Source organism: Triticum urartu, chromosome 6A (genome assembly GCF_056163025.1).
Source record: "Triticum urartu cultivar PI428250 chromosome 6A, HENAU_Tu73, whole genome shotgun sequence".
In the NCBI taxonomy this organism is placed as follows: domain Eukaryota; kingdom Viridiplantae; phylum Streptophyta; class Magnoliopsida; order Poales; family Poaceae; genus Triticum; species Triticum urartu.
In genome coordinates, this window is record NC_141878.1 from 170,823,343 (window position 1) to 170,835,825 (window position 12,483).

Below are 12,483 nucleotides of genomic sequence, written 5' to 3' on the forward strand. Positions count from 1 at the left end.
CCTTTGTCCGCTCTGGTGATCTGTCGCGGTCTGTGATCTACCCTGCCCGGACCGTGATGCCCCAGGGCGTCAGCTGGCCAGATGTGGGAGGCTACTCTCGTGCATTGGGTCCTCTCCTGCCACCTGCGCATCGGGTTCCGTGCCAGAGTATCCGCGGACCCCAGGCTACTCGCGTGGAGGTCTCCCCTTTGCGTCACTACCAGCTGTCGGGCTACACCTACCTCCGCAGTACCGCATGGGACTGATGTAGACTTGCTTGTTAGTGTTAGATGCATTCGCCGCGAGCCTGTGTGCCGCCTATGATGTCTTAGCTTGTGTACTGAACTCTGTGTAACGAACTCTATGCATGATCTCTTTTGTAAGATATGCCGACTACTATGTAGTATCTATCGTGATGCTTTCGTCGTGCATGTTTCATCATGAATGATTCTTGTCTTTGCAAATTTCTCAATGTTGAACTACCCCTGTTATATATTAGCAGGATGGTTAGACCAGGTGGTCGTGGTCGTGGTGGCAACGCCCCACCACCGCCTGAGTACATGGCTGGGATGATGCAATAGTTTGAGCTGAATCGTCAGTTCATGGAGAATATTATGGCTCAGTTTCCTCGCCCCAATATGAACCAGCAGCCAACCCAAGTGACTCTGCAGGATTTCATGCGCCTCAACCCAACCGTGTACCGCAGCTCAACTCAGCCTCTGGATGCTGACGACTGGCTCCGTGACATCACCTATGAGATGGAGTCTGCTAATGTAGCCCCTGCCAGCTATGTCACCTTTGCTTCCTTCTTCCTGAAAGGACCCGCAGCTCAATGGTGGGACAGCCACAGGCGTACTCTACTAGCTGGAACAATCATCACCTGGCCAGACTTCCAAGCTGCCTTCCGTGCTCGCTTCATTCCTCAGGGAGTCATGGACCGGAAGAAGCATGAGTTCCGCAACCTCACCCAAGGCAACAAAACTGTGGAAGCTTACCAGCGGGAGTTTCTGGACTTGTCCCGCTATGCTGAAGAGGACATTGCAACTGATGCACACAGACAGGAGAAGTTCCGTGATGGCCTTCAAGCTGACATCAAGCTCGCACTTCTAGTGCATGACTTTGCTGATTTCGCCACTCTGGTGAACAAAGCCATCAATGTCGAAACTGGTCTGCAGGAATACCAGAGCTCTCACAGGTGCAACCGTGACACGGGCTCATCTTCGGGCCCGTCTTCACAGAAGCGCAAGATATGGATTCCCAGCAGCATGTACTAGCCGAATGCACCTGCCCCAAGGCAGACCTATGCTGCACCTCGTTTGCCTGCTCCTCCAACTAGGCAGCCAAGACTTCCAGCTCCACCACCACAGGCTCCTGTTCCCACTCCCAATAATGGTCTCTGCTACAAGTGTGGTCAGCCGGGTCACCGTGCTAGGGATTGCAATCAGAACCACAATGAACTGGCCCTCCCCACAGCTGTCCGTGGAAGCAACCAGCCTCACAACAACAATGCCAAGTCTTATGGTCGTGTTCATGCCAACCACGTTGATCTCAATGAAGTTCTAGACCAGCCTGCTACCGTGATGGGTACACTCCTCGTAAACTCAGTACCTGCATCTGTTTTATTCGATTCAGGAGCATCGCATTCATTCATGTCAGAAGATTTTGCATACAAGCATGACGTTAAATGTGAGGAGATGAACACTTCGGTATTGGTAAAAACCCCCGTGGGACAATGTCAAACCTCACTGGTTGGCATCGATGTCCCCATGGAAATCGAAGGGCTGGAATCCTATGCCTCTCCCATTATCCTGAAGTCGTCTAACATCGACCTCATTCTGGGAATGGATTGGTTGAAAGCGCATACTGCTTCTATAGTTTGCGCCACTAAGGTCGTCCATCTGCTACACCCTTCTGACGAAATAATAGCTTACCAAGCTCATCTAGTTCAGAACTCCGAGGCACGACTTTATGCCTTGAATGCGTTGAACGCTGCACCACTCGAGGGCATTGAAAACATTCCCGTCGTTCGTGAATTACAAGACGTCTTCCCAGAAGAACTTCCAGGGATTCCCCCTGCTAGAGCTATCGAATTCATCATCGAATTGAAACCTGGCACCACCCCTATAGCTAAACGACCCTATAAGATGCCGCCGCATGAACTCATTGAGCTTAAGGAGGAAATCGACAAATCTCTTGTCAAAGGTTTCATTCGACCAAGTTTCTCTCCTTGGGGGGCACCTTCTCTCTTTGTTAAGAAAAAGGATGAGACAAACCTATTAGTCCAAGACTACCGTCCTATAAACCAAGCTACCATTCAGAATAAATATCCTCTTCCTCGGATCAATGATCTTTATGATCAACTGGCTGGCTCATCAGTGTTCTCCAAACATGATTTGAGGTTAGGTTACCACCAGATCCGTGTTCATGAAGAGGATATCCCAAAAACCGCCTTCGTGACTCGGTATGGATCATACGAGTACACCGTCATGTCATTCGGCTAAACGAATGCTCCCGCCACCTTCTCTCATCTGATGAATTATATATTCATGGATTACCTCGACAAGTTCGTCGTGGTTTATCTAGACGATATCCTTGTATTTTCCAAGAACGGGGAAGAACATGCTGGACATCTTCGTCTGGTGCTAGAAAAGCTTCGAGAGCACCAACTGTATGCTAAGTATTCCAATTGTGAATTCGGGCTCCCGAAGTAACCTATCTTGGGCATGTCATCTCGAAGGATGGTATTGCCGTCAACCCTGAACGAGTTCAGGCTATTCTTCATTGGACTCCTCCGAAGAATGTCAAGCAAGTCCGAAGTTTTCTCTGTCTCGCCAGCTATTGCCGTCGATTTGTTGAGAACTTCTCCAAGATTGCCAGGCCTCTAACTAATCTGTTGCATAAGGGTGTCAAGTTCGAATGGATAGACAAGTGTCAGGAAAGTTTTCAGGCGCTCAAAGACAAGTTGACCTCTTCCCCCGTGCTTGCTCCACCTGATACTAAGATGGACTTCGTCATTTACTGCGATGCTTCCCGTCAAGGATTAGGCTGTGTCCTAATGCAAGAGCGCAGAGTGATTGCTTATGCCTCTCGTCAACTGCGCCCTCACGAAGAAAACTACCCAGTTCACGACCTCGAGCTTGCTGCTGTCATTCATGCACTAAAGCAGTGGCGACATTACCTTCTCGGTAATCGTTGCAAGATCTTCACTGACCACCAAAGTCTGAAGTATCTATTTACTCAGCCAGATCTGAACCTCCGCCAGCAGAGATGGATGGAGACTGTTGCAGACTTTGACGTGGGTATATCTTATACCCCCGGCAAGGCTAATGTAATGGCTGATGCCTTGAGCCGCAAGTCTTACTGCAACCACCTCCTGGTTCACCAAGTTCAGCCCTCGCTTGTCGAAGAATTTAGAAAGCTGAACCTCCATATTGTTCCTCCTGGAGCACTCGCTCCCCCTCCCCCGCAGTTCCGCAAGATGAATCTTCCTGTTGTTACTAAGGGTTCTCTAAATACCCTGGCTGTCGTACCAGATCTCGTAGCTGGTATAAAGACTATTCAAGGTTATGACTCTGAAGTCCACAAGATTAAACGCCATCTAGCAGAAGGAAAGCCCTCATTCTTCACTATCGCCGGTGATGGCGCCTTGTATTTCAAAGGCTGCCTAGTGGTACCATGTTCGAAGAAAAACCTGGATAAGACTAAAAGGGTTATGCAAGAAGCCCATGATACGTCTCTGTCCATCCATCCTGGTAGTACAAAGATGTACCAGGATATTCGTCAAAGATTCTGGTGGTCTAATATGAAGCAGGACATTGCTCGTTATGTTGCTGAGTGTGACATTTGTCACCGACTCAAAGCAGATCATCAAAGGCCTGCTGGAACTCTGCAACCTATCTCTATTCCTGAATGGAAATGGGACCATGTTGAAATGGACTTCGTCACTGGATTTCCCAAATCGCAGAAAGGTAATGATGCTATTCTTGTCGTCATTGACCGGCTTTCCAAAGTTGCCCATTTTCTGGCGGTCAATGAGACAATCACTGCTAGTCAGCTTGCTACTCTCTACATGGCCAGAATTGTTTCACTTCACGGTATTCCACTAGTTATCAGTTCAGACGGTGGCAGCTTATTCACTTCAAGGTTTTGGGCGAGTTTCCAAGAAGCAATGGGAACTCATCTGTCGTTCAGTACTGCGTTTCATCCTCAGTCGCAAGGACAGGTTGAACGTGTCAACCAAGTTCTCGAAGACATGCTTCGAGCTTGTGTAATATCATTCGGCAAGAAATGGGAGGAATCTCTTCCATATGCCGAGTTCTCTTAGAATAATAGGTATCAAGCTAGTCTGAAGATGTCCCCCTTCGAAGTGCTATATGGACGAAAGTGTCGAACCCCTCTGAACTGGTCAGAAACGGGGGAACGTCCACTCTTTGGTCCGGATATTATCCAACAGGCCGAAGAACAAGTTCGCATTATTCGCGAGAATCTCAAGACTGCTCAGTCACGTCAGAAAAGTCAGTATGACCATCATCACCAAGACATGGTCTATCATCCTGGCGAAAAGGCTTATCTTCGAGTTACACCAATGAAGGGTGCACACCGCTTCGGGATCAAAGGAAAGCTAGCTCCCCGCTATATTGGTCCTTTCACTATTCTCGAAAGGCATGGAAAGGTGCCTATCAACTGGAGCTTCTGCCGAACCTTTCTCAGGTTCACGATGTGTTTCATGTGTCACAACTCCGACGCTGCTTCAAGGACCCAATCCGAGCAGTGGATCATGAAGTGCTCGAATTGCAACAGGACCTCTCCAATAAAGAGCATCCGGTCCGCATTCTCGACCAAGCTGAACGCCGCACACGTCAGAAGGCGATCAAGTTCCTCAAGGTCCAGTGGTCGAATCACTCTGAAGACGAAGCCACCTAGGAACGCGAGGATTGTCTTCGTGATGAATACCCCGCACTGTTTCCTTCTACCTCCTAAATCTCGGGACGAGATTTCTTGTTGTGGAGGAGAATTGTAACGCCCGGATAATCTTGCTACAGTAATCCCACGCCAATCATGCCACGTCATCCCGATTACTGTTGCTAAACATCCGTTAGTTCAAACCGCGTCAAATTCAAATTTAAAATTAATGTCGGCAATAAAAGTTTTCAAAAATTGAAACAAAAATGTTCGGTGGTTGCCATATATTACAAAGGTAATTATGGTGCAACAAACACATTTTTATAAAATGGCTAAATGGTTTAAAATGATTTAAACAGAAAAGAAAGAAATAATAAATGAAAACAGAAAACAAACAAACAGAAAATGGAAGGAGAGAAAGGCCCCACTGGGCTTCGGCCCAGCAGGCCGGCCCTTCCGGCCGAAGGCCCAACCGGCCTCCCCCCCCTTCTCCATATCCCCCCACGAACCCGAACACTAACCTAACCACTCCCCCACTCGCTCCCCCCCCCACTCCCATCGCCTGGATCTGGATCGGGGAATCCCGATCCCCTCGCCCCTCTCCCTCGCGCGCCCATCGCTGCCTGGACGCGCCGGCGACCGGAGCTCCCTCGCCGGCGTGCTTCCCCTTCCCCACCGGCCTGCACCCGCTCCGCCGTATCGTCCCCGACTGCCTCCTCGTCCCCCATTGCCGCGTGCCCTACTCCCCCTTATGAGCGCCTCCCTCCTCTCCCTTTCTCCTCGCCGCGGTCACCGACAGCCCGTCGCGCCTATCACCGCGTGCGCCCGGTCCTCCACGCGCACCCGCGGCCGCAGCCCCCTAATCCCGCAGCCCTTCCTGCACCGGCCGTCCTCGCCGACCACGCCTGCGACCCCTGCTTGCGGGCCAGCGCGAGCCCGCCGCCGGCCCAGCGCATGCGGCCACCCCTGCCGACCGCACCCTGGGCGTGCACCCGCGGCCCTCCTCGCCTCGCTCCCGCACCGTGGCCACCCCCCTTGCTGCGCCTGTGCTTCTGCCGCCCCGCCGCGGCCTCGTCCCCTTGCCACTCGCCCCACTCACCCCTGCCGGCGCCTGCTTCTTGCGCCGGCCGCCTTTGCCTTGCCGCGTCGCCCGCTTGCCGGTGCACCGGAGCCCGCGCCCGCCAGCCGCACCGTCGGGTGCGCCCCTGCGATGGCCATCGCCCGTTCGGGCTGCACCCGATACCCGCACGCCCGCAAAGGCCCCTAGGGCCTATGACGAACGGGGCCCATGCCCAGAACAAAATTGTACAAAAATACTAATTAACTAATTAATTAATTAGTTAAATAATTAATTAACTTAATTAATTGTGTTTAACTAACCTAATCAATTAACTAAACTAATTAAACATGTTTAGTTAGTCATAGACAATGACAGTAGGACCCACATGTCAGTTTGACTAGGTCAACTGACTAGTTGACCGCTGACACAATAATGACGTCTTGCTGACATCACAAGTCACTGTTTTGGATAATTCGGATTTAAAAAATTAAATTAATTCTAGAAAATAGATAAATCTTTAAAAATTAATATAAAATAAACCGTAACTCGGATTAAATTATTTTCAACATGAAAGTTGCTCAGAACGACGAGACGAATCCGGATACGCAACCCGTTCATCCGCCACGCATCCCTAGCATAGAGAACACGCAACTTTTCCCCTCCGACTCCTCTGCCCGAAAACGCGAAACACCGGGGATAATTTCCCGGATGTTCCTCCCCTTAACCGGTACCACCTCGTACCGCGTTAGGGCACACCTAGCATCATGCTTTGTCATGTCATGCATCGTCATGCTTTTGTTTGCATTATATTTATTGTTTCTTCCCCCTCTTCTCTCGCTAGACATTGAGACCGACGCCACTGCTACCCAGTACGACTACGGTGTTGACGACCCCTCTCTCTTGCCAGAGCAACCAGGCAAGCCCCCCCCCTTTGATCACCATATATCGCCTACTCTTCTCTCTACTGCTTGCATTAGAGTAGTGTAGCATGTTACTGCTTTCCGTTAATCCTATTATGATGCATAGCCTGTCCTTGCTACTATTGTTGTTACCTTTACCTGCAGTCCTAATGCTTAGTATAGGATGCTAGTTTATCATCAGTGGCCATATATTCTTGTCCGTCTGCCATGCTATATTATCGGGCCGTGATCACTCGGGAGGTGATCACGGGTATATACTATATACTTTATACATGATACGTGTGGTGACTAAAGACGGGTCGGCTTGTGGAGCACCCGCGAGTGATTCATGGATTGGGGGCTGAAAGGACCTTCGTCCCAACGGCTCTCTGTGTGGATTTTTGTGGCGAAGCGACAGGGCAGGTTGTGACCACCTAGGAGAGAGGTGGGCCTTGCCCTGGTCGGTGTTCGCGGATACTTAACACGTTTAACGAGATCTTGGTATTTGATCTGAGTCTGGCTACTGGCCTATACGCACTAACCATCTACGCGGGGACAGTTATGGGCACTCGATGTCGTGGTATCAGCCGAAGCCTTCGTGACTTCAGCGACTGAGTGGCGCGTGCCGGATTGGACCGTAAGCCTGCTCTTGTATTAAGGGGGCTAGTTCTGCTTCCGGCCGCGTACGCAACATGCAGGTGTGCAATGGGCGATGGGCCCAGACCCCTGTGCCATAGGATTTAGACCGGCGTGCTGACCTCTCTGTTGTGCCTAGGTAGGGCTGCGACGTGTTGATCTTCCGAGGCCGGGCATGACCCAGAAAAGTGTGTCCGGCCAAATGGGATCGAGCGTGTTGGGATATGTGGTGCACCCCTGCAGGGAAGTTAATCTATTCGAATAGCTGTGATCTTCGGTAACAGGATGACTTGGAGTTGTACCTTGACCTTATGACAACTAGAACCGGATACTTAATAAAACACACCCTTCCAAGTGCCAGATACAACCGGTGATCGCTCTCTCACAAGGCGACGAGGGGAGGATCATCGGTTAGGATAATGCTATGTGATGATACTTGGAGGACTTCAGTCTACTCTCTTCTACATGCTGCAAGATGGAGGCTGCCAGAAGCGTAGTCTTCGAAAGGACTAGCTATCCCCCCTTATCCCAGCTTTCTGCAGTTCAGTCCACATATAATAGCCTTATTCCAGTTGATACCAATGCATACATATGTAGTGTAGCTCCTTGCTTGCGAGTACTTTGGATGAGTACTCACGGTTGCTTTCTCCCTCTTTTCCCCCTATCCCTTCTAACTGGTTGTCGCAACCAGATGTTGGAGCCCAGGAGCCAGACGCCACCTTCGACGACGACTACTACTACTCGGAAGGAGCCTACTACTACGTGCAGCCTGCTGACGGCGACCAGGAGTAGTTTAGGAGGATCCCAGGCAGGAGGCCTGCGCCTCTTTCGATCTGTATCCCAGTTTGTGCTAGCCCTCTTAAGGCAAACTTGTTTATCTTATGTCTGTACTCAGATATTGTTGCTTCCGCTAGCTCGTCTATGATCGAGCTCTTGTATTCGAGCCTTCGAGGCCCCTGGCTTGTAATATGATGCTTGTATGAATTATTTTATTTGTAGAGTTGTGTTGTGATATCTTCCCGTGAGTCCCTGATCTTGATCATACACGTTTGCGTGTATGATTAGTGTACGGTCAAATCGGGGGCGTCACACCCGTACATCTCTGCTTTGGTATCTGCGAGCCTGTTGCTAATAAAATGCGGAACGGGCTTTGGCTACGTCCCTCTCCTCCTCCAAGGTGTCCAGACTGTCCTTCCGATTGAGATCAGCTTCTCTTTATTCGTACATGCGCACTCTTGGTGAGTCATGAATTATGTCACAGGGAAAGACTGCCCTGCGCCGTACACCATAAAGAAGGGTGTATATCCGTTACTACGATTCGGCGTGGTCCGCAACCCCCAGAGTACGGAGTCGAGCTCCTCTACACAGTGCATGTTAGACTCCGTTAAGGAACGCACTAATCTGGGTTTAATGCCGCTCATTATAAGACCGTTTGCTCGCTCGACTTGACCGTTGGTTTGTGGGTGATAGACTGAGGCATAATTGAGCGTGATGCCCATTTTGCTGCACCAGAGTTTTACCTCGTCGGCTGTCAAGTTCGTGCCATTATCAATGATGATGCTGTGGGGGACGCCATAACGGTGTACAACCCCGGATATGAAATCTATCACCGGTCCGGATTCGGCTGTTTTAACTGGTTTGGCCTCTATCCATTTGGTGAACTTATCCACCATGACCAATAAGTATTTTTTCTTGTGGGTTCCCCCTTTAAGGGGACCAACCATGTCAAGCCCCCAGACCGCAAAGGGCCATGTAATGGGGATTGTTTGGAGGGCTGTGGGTGGCATGTGGCTTTGATTTACAAAGAGCTGGCAACCGGCGCAACGTTGGACCAAGTCCTGTGCATCTGCCCGGGCCGTTGGCCAATAGAATCATGTACGGAAGGCCTTTCTTACAAAAGCCCGGGCTGTGGCTTGATGACCACCGAGTCTAGTGTGAATTTCTGCCAAAAGATTCCGCCCTTCCTCTTCGGAGATGCACCTTTGAAGGACTCCGGTAGTGCTTTTTTTGTACAATTCTCCCTCATGGACCCTGTAGGCCTTGGATCGCCGCACTATGCAGCCTGCCTCATTTTGGTCCTCCGGAAGTTCCTGTCTAGTTAGGTAGGCCAGGAATGGTTCTGTCCATGGGGCAATAATGGCCATTATTTCGTGGGCTGAATGTGTTATTTCGGTGGCGGAGCCTCTGATTGTGTCAGAGAGTTCGGTATCAGGTATTTTGGCCGGGTCCGGACTGTTGTTACCGGTGTCCCCTTCCCATACTACGGATGGATTGAACAACCTTTCCAAAAATATGTTGGGGGGGGGACCACATCGCGTTTTGCGCTGATGCGGGCAAGGATATTCGCCGCCTGATTGTTTTCCCGAGCCACATGGTGAAATTCGAGCCCCTCGAACCGAGCTGACATTTTTAGGATGGTATTTTGATAGGCCGCCATTTTCGGATCCTTGGCATCAAAGTCTCCGTTTATTTGGGATATTGCGAGGTTTTAATCCCCACGCACCTCCAGGCGTTGAATGCCCATGGAGACTGCCATCCGAAGACCATATAACAGAGCTTCGTATTCGGCTGCATTGTTGGAGTCTGTATACAATATTTGTAGTACGTACCGAACGGTATCTCCGGTTGGGGACATCAGGACGACGCCAGCCCCTAAACCGGCCAGCATTTTAGAACCGCCGAAGTGGATTATCCAATTGGAGTATGCGCCGTACTCTTTAGGGAGCTCGGCCTCCATCCATTCAGCGATGAAGTCAGCCAATACTTGAGATTTAATGGCTTGTCGAGCTTTGTATGTTATGTCGAACGGGAGGAGCTCCATGGCCCATTTGGCAATCCAGCCCGTAGCATCGCGGTTGTTTATAATATCATTAAGTGGCACTTCCGAGGCTACTGTAATTGAATACTCTTGAAATTAGTGTCGCAGTTTCCGCGATGCCATGAATACCGCATATGCTATCTTTTGGTAATGCGGGTACCGTGATTTGCATGGAGTGAGGACAATGGATACATAGTATACCAGCTTTTGAAGAGGGAATTTGTGTCCGCCCGCTTCCCGTTCGACAACGAGCACCGCGCTTACAACTTGATGAGTTGCCCCAATGTACAACAGCATTGGTTCGCCGATGTTTGGCGCGGCCAGGATTGGGTTGGTTGCCAAAATGGCCTTTATTTCTTCCAATCCGGCTGTGGCCGCGTCCGTCCACTCGAAGTGTTCGGTGCGCCGAAGGAGGCGATAAAGGGGTAAAGCATTTTCTCCTAAGCGGGAGATAAAGCGGCTTAGAGCCGCCACGCATCCAGTTAACTTCTGGATTTGTTTGAGGTTTGTTGGGGTAGCCAACTGTGACAAATCTCGGATTTTGGCCGGATTAGCTTCAATACCTCTACTGGAGACAATGAATCCTAGGAGCTTTCCGGCTGGTACGCCGAAAACACATTTTTCTGGATTGAGCTTGATGTCATATGTTCGGAGGTTGTCGAATGTGAGCCTCAAGTCGTCTATCAAAGAGTCGACGTGTTTGGTTTTGACGACCACATTGTCTATGTATGCCTCTACTATTTTGCCGATTTGTTTCTCCAGACATGTCTGAATCATGCGCTGATATGTTGCGCCGGCGTTTTTGAGCCCAAAAGGCATTGAGTTGAAACAGATGGGACCGTATGGTGTGATGAATGCCGTTGCGGCTTGGTCAGACTCCGCCATCTTGATTTGGTGGTAACCGGAGTATGCATCGAGGAAACACAATGACTCGTGTCCTGCGGTAGCATCAATGATTTGATCGATGCGTGGGAGGGGGAAGGGATCCTTTGGGCAAGCTTTATTGAGGTCTTTGAAATCGACACAAAGGCGCTAGGATTTGTCCTTCGTTGGTACCATGACCAGGTTTGCTAGCCAGTCCGGATGTTTTATTTCTCTGATGAATCCGGCCTTCAATAACTTGGCTAGTTCTTCTCCCATGGCATGTTTCTTAGGTTCGGAGAAATGCCGAAGAGCTTGCTTGACCGGCTTGAATCCCTTTAGGATATTGAGGCTATGCTCGGCCAGCCTGCGTGGGATTCCTGGCATGTCTGAGGGATGCGGGCGAATATGTCCCAATTCTCGCGTAGGAACTCTTGTAGTGTGGCGTCCACAGCGGGTTTTAACTATGCCCCGATGGAGGTTGTTTTGTAGGGTCCGTTGGGTGGACTTGGAGTTTGACTATTTCATCCACTGGTTTAAAAGAGGTGGACTTGGATCTCTTGTCGAGTATCACGTCGTCCCTGTCCACTGTGGAGCGTAGCGTGGTTAATTCCTCGGCCGAGAGGGCTTCGGATAATGCCTCGAGGGCCAATGCGGCTGTTTTGTTTTCGGCGCGGAGTGCTGTTTCCGGATCACTGGCGAGAGTGATGATTCCGTTGGGCCCGGGCATTTTAAGCTTCATGTACCCGTAATGGGGTATGGCTTGGAAGATTGTAAACGCCTCCCGTCCTAAAAGAGCGTGATAGCCACTGCTGAACGGGGCCACTTGGAATGTAATTTCTTCGGACCTGTAATTTTCCGGCGTGCTGAATACCACATCTAGTGTGATTTTCCCAGCACAGCGTGCTTCCCGACTGGGGATAATTCCTCTAAAGGTTGTGCTACTTTGCTTGATGCGTTCCAATCTATTTCTATCTTTTGAAGAGTTTCCTCGTAGATGAGGTTTAGTCCGCTGCCGCCGTCCATGAGTACTTTAGTGAGTGGAAAGCCGTCCACGATTGGAATGAGGACTAGTGCGGCTGGTGCTCGAGCTGTTCGGAATTTAGGTTCATCACTGGCATTGAAGGTAATAGCCATGTCACTACATGGATTTATTGTTGCTACGTTGCAGATTTGACGCAAAGGTCTCGAACACTGTTAACACCGTATTGTTATCCACAGGATGGTGCTCTGTGGTATTTGGGATAAGAAGATCATCACCACTTTTGGCCACCTGCCGGAGTATCCAACATGCTCTAAGGCTGTGCGTTGGTATTGTATCCGCTGTG

At 50.2% G+C, this 12,483-nt stretch overlaps 1 pseudogene; it reads left to right on the plus strand.

The window, feature by feature from the left end:
* Positions 1-617: 617 nt before the first annotated feature.
* LOC147964611 (uncharacterized) overlaps positions 618-12,483 on the plus strand; it is a 39,868-nt pseudogene continuing 28,002 nt past the window's right edge.